Source organism: Arvicanthis niloticus, chromosome 12, assembly GCF_011762505.2.
Source record: "Arvicanthis niloticus isolate mArvNil1 chromosome 12, mArvNil1.pat.X, whole genome shotgun sequence".
Lineage (NCBI taxonomy): Eukaryota > Metazoa > Chordata > Mammalia > Rodentia > Muridae > Arvicanthis > Arvicanthis niloticus.
Genome location: NC_047669.1, coordinates 58,460,012 through 58,472,744, shown reverse-complemented (window position 1 = coordinate 58,472,744; position 12,733 = coordinate 58,460,012). Strand labels below are relative to the sequence as shown.

Here is a 12,733-nt window from a genome sequence, read left to right as displayed (position 1 = left end):
AAATAAGGTCTTACCTTCAAATTCTAAAAGGCAACTGAAAGCCATGGCAATAGCCTGCATTGTTTAGTAGGGGGTGTCTTGAACTTCCTAAAAAACAATTTGAAGGGATGCACCATTACCTCCTACAGGGCATTTTGTTTGCTAGTTTAAGGCTTCTGTGGGAGAATTATCCCTTCAGTGTGGTGACTTAATAAAAGAAAGCTTATAAAATAGTTTGTTTCCCTGTGGCATTTTCAAAGTGTTACCTAATCCTCAACACACACACACACACACACACACACTCCTTCATTACCCTTCCATCTCTCCCCTAACCTACTTTTTTTCTTAAAAAAGAAATAAAACGATGGTAGGCAATATCACATGCAAACAGATGGAAATCAAACTTGTTTCTTTTAGCTATTTTAATGTTATAATATTTCAAACTATTCACATGATTTTCTTCAATATGATCCGGAAGGGTGTAAACTCAAAATTCTTAAGGAGGAGAAATAATTTTTGTGGAATAGTAACTTTTTATGTGGTGTTAAGACAGACAAAGAGATTTAAGAGTTACTTCTAAATTGGCTCTTAAATATTTTAAACGGCTGTGACTTGGCAGTGACTCCTTTGTTTAAGTTGTTTCGAATGCCACTCTCACTGCCTATATTGTTTACACTGCCTTAGTCTGTACTGTATTGTATAAGAAAAGGACTTGTATTTGCTTCCAAATTCCTGAATCGGACAATGTATACAAAACCATGTCTGTCATATGAAATGATGTAAATATGAACTTGTCTAGGTGGTAGGTTTTATTGATCTGTACACAAACGTCAACCCAGTTATCTTAAGGTATCTGTCTGAAAAATGATTAAATGAAGTTAATTGTACGCCGTATGCCTGGAGACAGAAACAGAACAAAGCTAACTGTTCTATAAGTTCCGTCTCCCTGACCTCATTAGTGTTGTTCTCAACCTCAGCGTATGCTCAGCTGTGACTTCTTGCAGACATTCTGGTGGACTAAAAAATTTTGTATAAATTTGATCATTCTTAGCATGCCAGCAGGAGCAAGAAGGCTCAAAATTACATGTATTCTCCACAAGTAGCTGTTTGTATCAATAAGACAGCTGGACAAGTGCAGGTCATATATCAGCACTGTCGCTACCCTTCAGCTTCCAGGGTATTGCATTGGTTAATGCGAACTGCTTATCTGGATCCCAAGTTTACTCTCAGAAAAGCCCTTTCATGATGTGTTTCAACAGCCAAGTAAGATTTACAAAAGGTTGACAAGCTAAATGCAGAAAAATTATCAACTTTATTTATGGAAGTTCATCGTTACTATCAAACATTGGTACCGGAAGTTGCAAAATGCAACACACTTTACTTACGTTCTTATATTTTCATATGTTCCTGGAACGCCGATAAGCAATGGGATTATTTCTCCCACATAAATAAAGTATAAATTCATGAGGTAAGCAGAGACTTGATCCATCCAACAGTTCCAATGACTTCTATCCTGATGGGACTGATTCTTATCCGATAATTGTCAAAGCCTAATTCGCATACCTTTAAGCAGCCTGAATGTCTGTTCACACAAACAAGAACATATACAAACAAAGCATATGACAAAAGTTAAGAAAACAGAATTACACAAAAATCTCTAGCACAGATACATACACACACCCCTCCTCCAAAGAATAAACACACGTGATTGTGATTTCTCTTGGGAAGCCTTGAACAGTAACAACAAAAAAAGGAGAAAATTATTAAAATGGAAAAACTCTGGGACAATTACGGGCAAGTATTTGATGCTACTTAGAACTAGAGTGTGGCCCTCTCCTTCACAGTCTGCAAAGAAAAGCAGATTAAACTTCAAAAGATTTGAATATAATATTACTAGAATTTTTCCAAATATATATATATATATAAATATATATATATAAATATATATATATATATATCCTAAATTTAAAATACTTAAAAATTTAAAAATCATATAGTTATGCATGCTTACAAAAATATCATTGCCAAGCATGGTGACACAAGCCTGTACTATTAGAACTTGGGAAGCTGAAGTAGAAGATGCAGGGTTCGAGGCCAGCCTGGGCTATAAAGTGAGATACTGTCATAACACAAGAGAAAGAAAGTGAGAGGGGGAGAGAGTGGGGCTGTAGTTGCTTTGCTCTTGTATAGAGTTTTCAGTTCCTTCGCTTTTTAGTTAAAGAGGAGAAACAAGTGTCCAGCTTCCTTACTGTTCCTTTACAGTGCACTGCTGGTTTTATTTAGTGCACATATTTAATTTAATTTAATTGTGTGGTCTTGCAGTCATTTCACTGCTTAGGGTTTCTAAATAAAGATCTTGATCTACGTTCCATTCTAAAAGTTGATACACAGTACAACTTTTACTTGCAACATACAAGATGCAGGGTAAATATTAGACATTAAGAAGTAATTTTAGATGCCACATTTAAAAGGAACAGAGTATTTTTTTGTATGTAAAGGACTTAAGGAGGAACAAGGATTCTTCATAAAAAGTAGAATAACTGGAAATTCAAAAGGGATTTTAGGTGTGAAATTGGTCAAGCTCAAAAGCCTTCTTTGCTGTGTAACAGAGACACCTGCTGGTCACTAAATAGTTCATGTCTCAGAACCCCAAATACATTTGATCCTTTGCTCCTAATGAAACACTCCCACACGAAGTCTTTAATCTCCTGGAAACTGAAACATAAATATGATGAACAAGCTCCATAAAACAGACAATAATTAAATTAATTTCATGTATATTGATTCATATTAAATCTTGAACAGGAAGTGACCCCTGCCAGCTAAGCAACTACACCTATCCCACTTTCCTGGACCTGGTTTGTACGACACAACTCTAGAGGACACACAAGAGACACGTGAGCATATCATGTGCTGGTGCTTCAAGAAGAAGTGGGCATTTTTGTATCTGAAGGTGTACAGTAACACCATGGTCAACAAAAGAGGAAACATTCCACAGCACACATTCCCACGACACTTGTTTAGGATTGTGATATTTGAAAAGTAACGTAAACTGTGATTATATAAAGGCAGTGGAGTTTATCTTATATTCTTTTAAGGGGATTAAACAAACTGACTTGCTTTTCTCACAATACTAGAAGATTATCTATACTAGATGTGTCCATAGAAACTAAATCAATTCTTGCAAGGTGTCAGATACGAGGACTGATCAGCTGTTATGAAGGGTACACGGGGACTCCTCCCCTAGCAGAATGTTGACTCATTAATAATGCATCCCTTTTCCTTAAATAATACAAATTGAAAAAAACCCACTCTGGTTAAACACACTTTTGGATAATGAAATATTCTTTGTATTTTAGAATCCTGATATTTAATGTTTTGTGGCACAAGATCTGATTGACACTTTAGAAGCCAAGATTTACAATTACAATCTTAGACAACACATCGCACTAGTAAGTTAGATAACATACACACTAGATTCATAGTGTAGGCATGTGAAGTTGCTTATTGTAATCAACTAACTCATTAATTAAAAAGTAGTTATTCACACTGTGCTCAATACTGCACTTAGCAGCATTCAGACACAGAACTTATAAGAACGTTTCTTTTCAAAGGGACCAGATTTTAATTGGAAATGTCGCTTATTTCATACAAATAATAATGTGCAATAAAAGTCAGAATTTAATTATCAGCTAAATTAAGTGATGATTAACCAAAGTCATGAAGACATTTGAACATGCGAGATGTGTTACTCAGGACAATGGTCCCAATGGACAGGAGCACTGGGGGGCTGGGCATGGCAAGCTAGATTTGTGTAGGGGAACATCTAGAGAACTGTTTCATGGGATTCCAGAACCTCATCTTCACTGTGTAACTAAAGAGAAGTTACAGAAAAGGGGCTGTTGTTGAATAACAACAAAAAAAATGTAGGCAAGGAGCTCATAGTCTTTAAGCAGAGAGTGGATTGAGGGTTTTAGCAAATGTTTGACTGGAAAAGAGTGGGCCAATTGAAAGAATTTTTGAAAGCCTGGCAATAAAATTTAGATTTGATGCATTAAGGTATAAAATGAGTTTTGATAAATTCAAAGAGAGTGACTTAATAAATTCAGTCTTTAAGAGAGATTAGTTTGGCAGCAACATTCACCATAAGTGGTCTAATATGGATTGGTTCCACTTGAGTTACTTTGCTAACAATATTTGGACTCAAAATTCATCTACAAAGAAAGCATTTCATATATCTTTATATATATTTTACAGGATGGTTAAATTATTTATTTGGTGTCTACACTAATAATACATGAGGAAGACAATGAAGTAATAAGTTTAACCAGAGTTTACAAAAAAAAAAATTCCCAAACTTATGCTCTTCTGCCCTGATTTTTCCACCTTATGATAAAACAAAACATAAGAAAAGATTCACTTTTACTCATCCATTGCATTTATTAAAAGTAGAGATATTGTTCTGGAGTATGTGTGTGTGTGTGTGTGTGCGCGCGCGCGCGCGTGTGCGCACACGCGCACATGCACGTGCATTACGGTTATATTTCTCAAGCATTAAACATATACCCTTTCACTTCTTTCTTAAAATACACCTGCTGGAGAGTCAGTATGATTTGTATTTCTGTAGCTCAAGACTCTGAACCTCACAAGGAGTGAAAAGGTCCCTTATATTGTATTTTGGGATATGAAGCCAGGTCTTTCTGGTCAAAAAGCTTGTGGTCTCTTGCATGCTCTTATTCAGATAATGAGTCTTGCCCCTCCTTCATTCTCACATGTCAAACTAAAAAGTTACACTTTGCTACATCAATATTATAGCATGCCAAACTGTGGGTGGAATTCCCCAGCACTGATCATGGAAAGCATGTGAACTGATAGCCAAGCCTGGCTAAGGAATCAAATGGCACAGTTCCAATTGTCAATTACAAAATGTATTTTGTGCATTCTAGAGACAAAATAGGGCTTGCTATTGAATACTAGATAAGAACATCAAAACCATATGATACCCTTTTAGGTTTCCTTCAGTTACTTCTCCAGTTACTTTTACTTTAACTTCAGTTACTTTTACTACTTTAAAGGTATCACTCACATAATTCTACATTCAGGCTTCATTTTATAGTTCTTCATATAAAGCACTGGCTTCATTTTTCAAGGCTGACTTTCATCTTGCATGATTTTCACTATTATTGATGAGAATATTCCTAATTGGATATCAAGCTATCTCTGATTCATTATTTTATTTTGGAAATAAAATAATAAATATTTTTATTGCAGTGGATACATTAAGATGAATTATAAATTATAATTTGTACCTATTGCTTCACATAAATTTATAAGCTTAATAGAATATTGAGGGACTATTCAACATTAGTATAAAGATGTAGTCTTCAAGTACTATTAAAACTTCAATAATACAGTCAAAATAATACTGTTTTTTTAATGTTGATCAAAGGCTTTATAAGTTTGGTAATGCTCAATAACAAGATGCCCATACAATCAGAAGTGCAAACCAATACCCAACCTACATATACCAATTATGACTGGTGGAGATACTCGAACATCCACCTCCATGTTTCTCTCTCTCTCTCTCTCTCTCTCTCTCTCTCTCTCTCTCTCTCTCTCTCTCTCTCTCTCCTCCTAGCTTCTCCTCATTTCCTTACTCCTCCTTTTCCTCTCCTTACTCCTCCCACCTTAGCTCCTCCTACATATCAACCTTCCTGTTAAAATAAAACTATTCTCTCAAAATACAATTAGAGCATAACTATACCAATTTGTGTCAGTAAAGTACAAGAGAGCTTAAGTTTAAAATCAAAGTACTTTTTGTACCATTTAAGAAATTGTAACTTCATCTTAATAACAATTATACATATTTCTACCAATAGGTCACAGCTATGCAATAAATCCTAGCTAATCCTCCCTGTTCCAACAAAACCACTACATTTCCCTAGAAAGACAGCCCAAAATTAACCACCTCAGTCCCCAAGACCAGGGAATAGGGGCACCACCTCTTCATTAACTTCTTCAAGCTGATTATGGGCATTGAAATATTAGAAGAGGGGCAGGGGGAAGAGAAAATTGATAAGCATCTGACACTGTGTCTTCACTGCAACCAGCTAAAATTGCAGGACATCAGGGGTTCAAGCAGGTCTGCTCAGCTTGCTTGATGAATAGATACACCTAGGCTGTGTATTCTGCTATATACAATTCTGAAAACAAATTTTAGTATCAAGATAATTTTTGTTTGAATTCTGGAATCTAGTCTTCTGGCGGCCTGCCTCTGTCATGTCTAATGCATATAATTTTGGGATTTTTTTTATGAGGGTGTGCTCCCACCATCCTCCCATTTCAGCCTCCCTGTTCTCAAATTTCCCAACACTAGAGAATTCAAACTTTCAGGCACTAAGGCCCTTCACTTACACTAATGCCTGACAAGGCCACCCTCAACTACCTATACACGTGGAGCCATGAGTCCCTCCCTTTGTGTTTTTGAGCTGAAGGTTTTAGAATGGCTACTCCAGCTTGTTTCTTAGGACCATTTGCTTGAAAAATTGTTTTCCAGCCTTTTACTCTAAGACAGAGTCTGACTTTGTCACTGAGGTGGGTTTCCTGTATGCAGCAAAATGCTGGGTCCTGTTAGCATATGTCTTTTAATTGGGGAATTGATTCCATTGATGCTAAGAGATATTAAGGAACAATGATTGTTGTTTCCTGTTATTTTTGTTATTAGAGGTGGAATTATCTGTGTGTGGCTATCTTGTTTTGGATTTGTTGGAAGAGGATTACTTTCTTGCTCTTTCTAGGGTATAATTTTCCTCCTTGTATTGGAGCTTTCCCGCTATTATCTTTTGTAATGCTGGGTTTGTGGAAAGGTATTGTGTAAATTTGGTTTTGTCGTGGAATATTTTGGTTTCTCCATCAATAGTATTTGAGAGTTTTGCTCGATATAGTAGCCTGGGCTGGCATTTGTGTTCTCTTAGGGACTGTATGACATCTGCCCAGCATCTTCTAGCTTATATAGTATCTGGTGAGAAGTTTGCTGTAATTCGGATATGTCTGCCTTTATATGTTACTTGGCCTTTTCCCTTTACTGCATTTAATATTCTTTCTTTGTTTTGTGCATTTGGTTTTGATGATTATGTAACGGGAGGTATTTCTGTTCTGGTCTAGTCTATTTGGCATTCTATAGGCTTCTTGTATGTTTATGGGCATCTCGTTCTTTAGATTAGGGAAGTTTTCTTCTATAATTTTTGTTGAAGATATTTATTGGCCCTTTAAGTTGAGAATCTTCACTGTCATCTATACCTATTATCCTTAGGTTTGGTCTTCTCATTGTGTCCTGGATTTCCTGGATGTTTTGTGTTAAGATTTTTTTTTGCATTTTGTGTTTTCTTTGACTGTTGTGTCAATATTTTCTATGGTATCTTCTGCACATGAGATTCTCTCTTCTATCTCTTGTATTCTGTTGGAGATGCTTGTGTCTGTGACTCCTGATTTCTTTCCTAGGTTGTCTATCTCCAGGGTAGTCTCCCTTTGTGATATCTTTATTGTTTCTACTTCCATTTTTATGTCCTGGATGGTTTTGTTCAATTCCTTCACCTGTTTGGTAGTGTTCTCTTGTAATTCTTTAAGGGATTTTTGTGTTTCCTCTGTAAGGGTTTCTACCTGTTTACCTGTGTTCTCCTCAAATTCTTTGAGAGTGTTATTTATGTCCTTCTTAAAGTCCTCTGTCATCATCATTAGAAGTGATTTTAAATCTGAATCTTGCTTTCCCAGTGATATGGGGAATTCAGGACTTTCTTGTTGGGAAAACTAGGTTCTAAGGATGCCAAGTACCCTGGGTTGCTGATGCTCATGTTCTTGCGCTTGCCTTTTGCCATCTGGATCTCCTTAGTGCTACCTGCCCTGTCTCTGACTGGAGCCTGTCTTTCCTATTATCTTGATTGTATCAAAACTGTGTTGGGTGGGTGTTACTACTGGGGTTAGATCTGGGGCCGAAGATCTGCTCTGTGCTCAGGAGCAGACAGGAAGGAACCACTGCTCTGGAACAGGAGTAAATTCCTCGGTCCCAGTAGGTCCCAGTTACTCCCTGTTTGGGGCTGGTGTTTGCTGTCTCCTTATGTAAGATATTGCCCGGGTTAGAGCTCCTAGGAGGCCTGCTTCCTCTGGGTTCTGTGAGATTGGTGGCAGAGTTGCTGCCCGGGATCTGCTTGCCCATGATCTGCTCAGTGTTCAGCCCAGACCGGAAGGGGTAGTTTCTAAATAACTAAGAACAAAATCAGGGCTTCTAGCTATCCTGTTGTATAATACTATATGATTTCTACAATAATAAGTAATACAGAGAAGAGAAGTTCACTGACTTAAATGGCAGAACATAAATCCTCTCCCCCTACCTACAAACCCTAACCCATAAATAAGAACTGGCACTTCACAGAGCATCAGTTAATTTCAGTACTGTAAATCTGAATGAGTTTTAAGGTTGTACCATAAGACATCTAGAGAACTGACATTTGTAAAAAAAAAAAAAAAAAAAAAATACATGTCAGATAGAATAAAGGCTTTTATTGAGAAAATAGTAGCATGCATAAAGCCTGGCTACATTGGATGCTAAGCTCTTGGGAGGTTGAAGAAAGCCTCCAAGGAACTAAAAAGTGAATCTTCTGAAACACAAAGAAGGACACTAAAAGGAATTCACAGAAGCAGAGATGTCCCAAAGCCACTGTCAGTCTCAACAGGTCTCAGATCAATGATGATGATCAGGTGGAATGATGATGGTAAGACTCACAGACTGGATGGAGACCTCGGGAAGAACTCTGCAGCCCTATGATTGTTGTCCTAATCAAGTTGGGTCATCTCACACATTCTTTTTTAATAAAAAATAAAACAATAAAATCAGACAACAAACATTTGAGGAAGAATAAAACAAATATATTTATTTGTCCAGAGAAACCACACAATTTAGTACTAAGCTGTAAGAATATCGGATAACTTGTGCAGTAAAACAGAATAGAGCAAGAAACAGACCTATGTACCCTGTAACCCTGTAAAAAAGAACATTTAACACTATGGGATTTATGTTCAGTAAATAGTCCTATGCTAATATCTATGCAGGAAAAAAAAGGAGTAGCATCCTCACATACTATCAGTCCAAGCTTGATTAGAGACCCAATATGAAAGTTTAAAAAGGATAACATGGTATAATATCCTAGTAAATTTGGAGTTAATAGTTAATGATATACAAAAGGAAACAACTATAAAACAACATTACATAATTAATAATTCAGATAATCTTAAAAGACATTAGTAGAGATATTTACAACACATATGGCCTGCTAAATACTGATGTTTAAAATATAAAGAAACATTATGATTTGGAAAGGGAAAATTACTAGAAAAATGTCCAAATGTATATGAATGGAGAAGGAAAAAAAGACAAAAATACTGAATTTCCCTAACAATCAGGAAAATTCAAATACATGTCATAGAAACACACCATTCTTTTTTCATCAGATAAAAAAAGATACTGGTGAATATGATGATGTTGAGGCTTCTCTCTGATGACTCTAGGCTGTGTCAAGTTGACAGTTAAAGCTGTCAATGTCAACTTGACACAAAAACAGATCACTTTAAACCATACACTTTCATTCCTTGCCAAGTCTCATATTAATATAATGGTAGAAAATGAAGAACTTTAAAAGTGCCACAGTCTTTAAAAAGTTCCAAGAATTAAAAAGTTCAATGTCTCTTTAAAGGTCCAAAGTCTCTTAACCTTGGATTCCTATAAAATAAAGTATAAGTTAAATACTTCCTATACCATAAAAGAACCAAGGCATAGAAAAAAGTTAGATCAAAGCAAACCTAAAACCTAACAGTGTAAATCCCTTTCTCACAAGCCCAATATTCAACATCTGCTATTCCTTCACTGGGAACTCTTCTGGCCACCTGTGACACACACAACTTGTCTAATGAGCTTAGGCCCACTCTACTCTACACCTAGAAATGTCCCACAATCCTGGCATCTGCAATATCCTATAGTCTCCACAGCAGCTGAGGTGGCATCTTTACTACTGGCCTCTCCACAGGCATCATGACTCTGCCATATGGTGTTAGGCTTCAACTATTCTCTATCATCATGTCATGCTTTCAAAACCAGCATCATCCATGTGCCATCACATAGTCTTTACAAAGTTCTGTTGTCAGCCTGAAATGCAACCTACCAACTCCCCCAAATAAAACAAAACAACAACAAACCAACCGCCAATTGTATACTATGACTTTGGGGAAAATACTACTTTGCTAATGATGTACAGTAAGTTTCACTTCAGTGACGCTAATTCCTTAGTAACTGTAGCTTATTCTTTAGTCCCAACTGATTGGCACATTCAGATTCTTAGCTGAAATGCCACACAAACGACCCGTCCCAGTTCTGATAAAAAGCTTTCCCTGCTTCTGAAACCTTACAAGCCAAGCTTCGATGGGTCACATTTCTCTTGGCATTCTTATCTTCCAAGTTCCTACAGAAGGTCTAACAAGCTTTCAGCGCTCAATGACTTCCCCATCACAACGTTCCAAAACCTCTCACATTCTTTCAATAAGAGTTCAAAAGTTCTATGGTAGTTTGAAGGAATAATGACACATACACACCCTGTCCAGACACACACAGAGCTGATGAATTTCAAAGCTTGATCCCTGGTTGGAGGCACTGCTTAGAGGCCATAGGAAGTGGAGCACAGATGGCAGAAATATATTATGGGGTGTATTTTGAGACATCCTTGTGTTGCCCTACTTTCAGTTTCCAGTCTCTGCTTCTTTACAATTGAAGATGAGCTGCCTCGGCTTCCTGCTCTGAAAGTTTGTCTGTGGCTTGTTGCTGTGCCTCTCCACCATTCTGTACTCTCCCAGTGCAGCATTAAGCCCAAACCAACTTTGCCTCTATAAGTTGCCTTTGTCATGGAGTTTCATCACAGCAATAGAAAACTAACACAACAGAACTGTACGCGGCCAGGACCACGGTCATAATATCCCATTCTTGGGACCAATTTTTGTTCTAGCTGAATTCTAATGACAAAAATACTTGTGAGTAAAAGCAACTTAGGGAACACGGGAAGGATCTGACTTGTACTCAAGATCATAGACCATTATGGAGGGAAGTCAGGGCAGAAACTTGGGCAGAATGTAGAAGCAAGAACCATGGAGGAGTGTTTCTTGTTGGCGCCCTCACAGGCCCATGCTTAGCCAGTTTTCTTAAACAGCTCAGGAGCATTTGCCCATGAAATGGTGCCAACATAAGCAGAGTGGACCAGGCTCTCCTGAATTAAGTAACCATCAAGATGACCTTCACAAACCTGCCTAGGTTAATAATATAATACAAGCAACTCTTCAATGGGCCTTCTTCCTTTAAATGAATTTATGCTATGTCAGGTTGGTAGTTCAAGCTATATATATTCCTGTATGTATAAAGTATTATGTAAGATTAATATAAAACAAAAAGGTAGTAAGAATGCTGGCTCAAACCTGTAATCTCAGCCTAGGACATGGAACCAGGATGTTCACAGTGAGTTTTCAGCTAGTCCAACAGTAAGCACAATGGATGTCAGGCTAGCTTGGACTATGGAGTCAAGGCACTGTCTCTACAAAACAACAGCAGCAACAACAAAAGATATAAAACAAAACAAATATAAGCACTGAGCCAAGGGGAAAAAAAAACTGAGTTTATGGGGAAAAAAAGTCAGTAATTCAGCAAGAAGACAGTGAGCAGAGCAGAAGGCATACCCATGTTCTGAAGCATCTCTGCAAGAAAATTATCCTCTGAAACTGCAAAGGGCAGAAACATGAGCAGACACAGAAGGAAGCCGTACGGTGATCAGCATAACTTAGGAGAGGAGCCTGCCCTTATATTCTTGAGTTTACAACACAACAGCTTGTCTGTCATATGTGCTAAAGCTACAACTGAGGAAGACTCTGTCTTTGACAACAATGAGTCTTCCAGCCAGCAATGCAATGGAATAGTGCCCCTCCTCACTCTGCTCCATCACAGTACACAGCAAGAAAATACAAAATGTGGGTAAGCTTTCACAGTTGCTTTTCTGTCATTATTTTCTCATGGGAGACCAGAACATAATTCTTAGTACTTAGATAGATGCGAAAGTTATTTTGATCAGTTATATAGCAGACTAGATAGATAGATAAATATAGAGATAGAGATAGAGATAGAGATAGATAGATAGATAGATAGATAGATAGATAGATAGAGATAGAGAGATAAATAGATATGGCTGTATTGTGTGCCTGGTTACCAGGGCTGCCTTCTGCTCTGTACTTGGCAAAGTGGAGATTGTTGCTATCAACAACACCTTTATTGACCTCAACTACATGGCCTATATGTTCAAGTATGACTCCATCCATGGCAAATTCAACAGCACAGTCAAGGCTGAGAATGGGAAGCTTATCATCAATGGGAAGCCCATCACCATCCTCCAGGAGCAAGATCCTGCTAACATCAAATTTGTTGATTCTGGTGCTGAGTATGTCGTGGAGTCTACTGGTGTCTTTACCACCATAGAGAAGGCTGGGACCCACTTGAAGGGTGAGGTCAAAAGGGTCATCATTTCCACCCCTTCTGCCAATGCCCCCATGTTTGTGATGCGTTGGAACCATAAGAAATATGACTACTCACTCAATACTGTCAGCAATGCATCCTGCACAACCAACTGCTTAGCCCCCTTGGTCAAAGTCATCCTTGAAAGGGCTGATGATTGAG

At 37.6% G+C, this 12,733-nt stretch overlaps 1 long non-coding RNA gene across 1 annotated transcript in view; it reads right to left on the bottom strand.

Annotated features, from left to right (window-relative positions):
* LOC143444076 (uncharacterized) overlaps nucleotides 1-12,733 on the bottom strand; it is a 36,961-nt gene that overhangs the window by 15,143 nt on the left and 9,085 nt on the right. The window contains exon 2 of the long non-coding RNA XR_013113618.1: nucleotides 1,365-1,561. This is a non-coding gene — a long non-coding RNA (uncharacterized LOC143444076). The remainder of the gene's footprint in view (nucleotides 1-1,364; nucleotides 1,562-12,733) is intronic.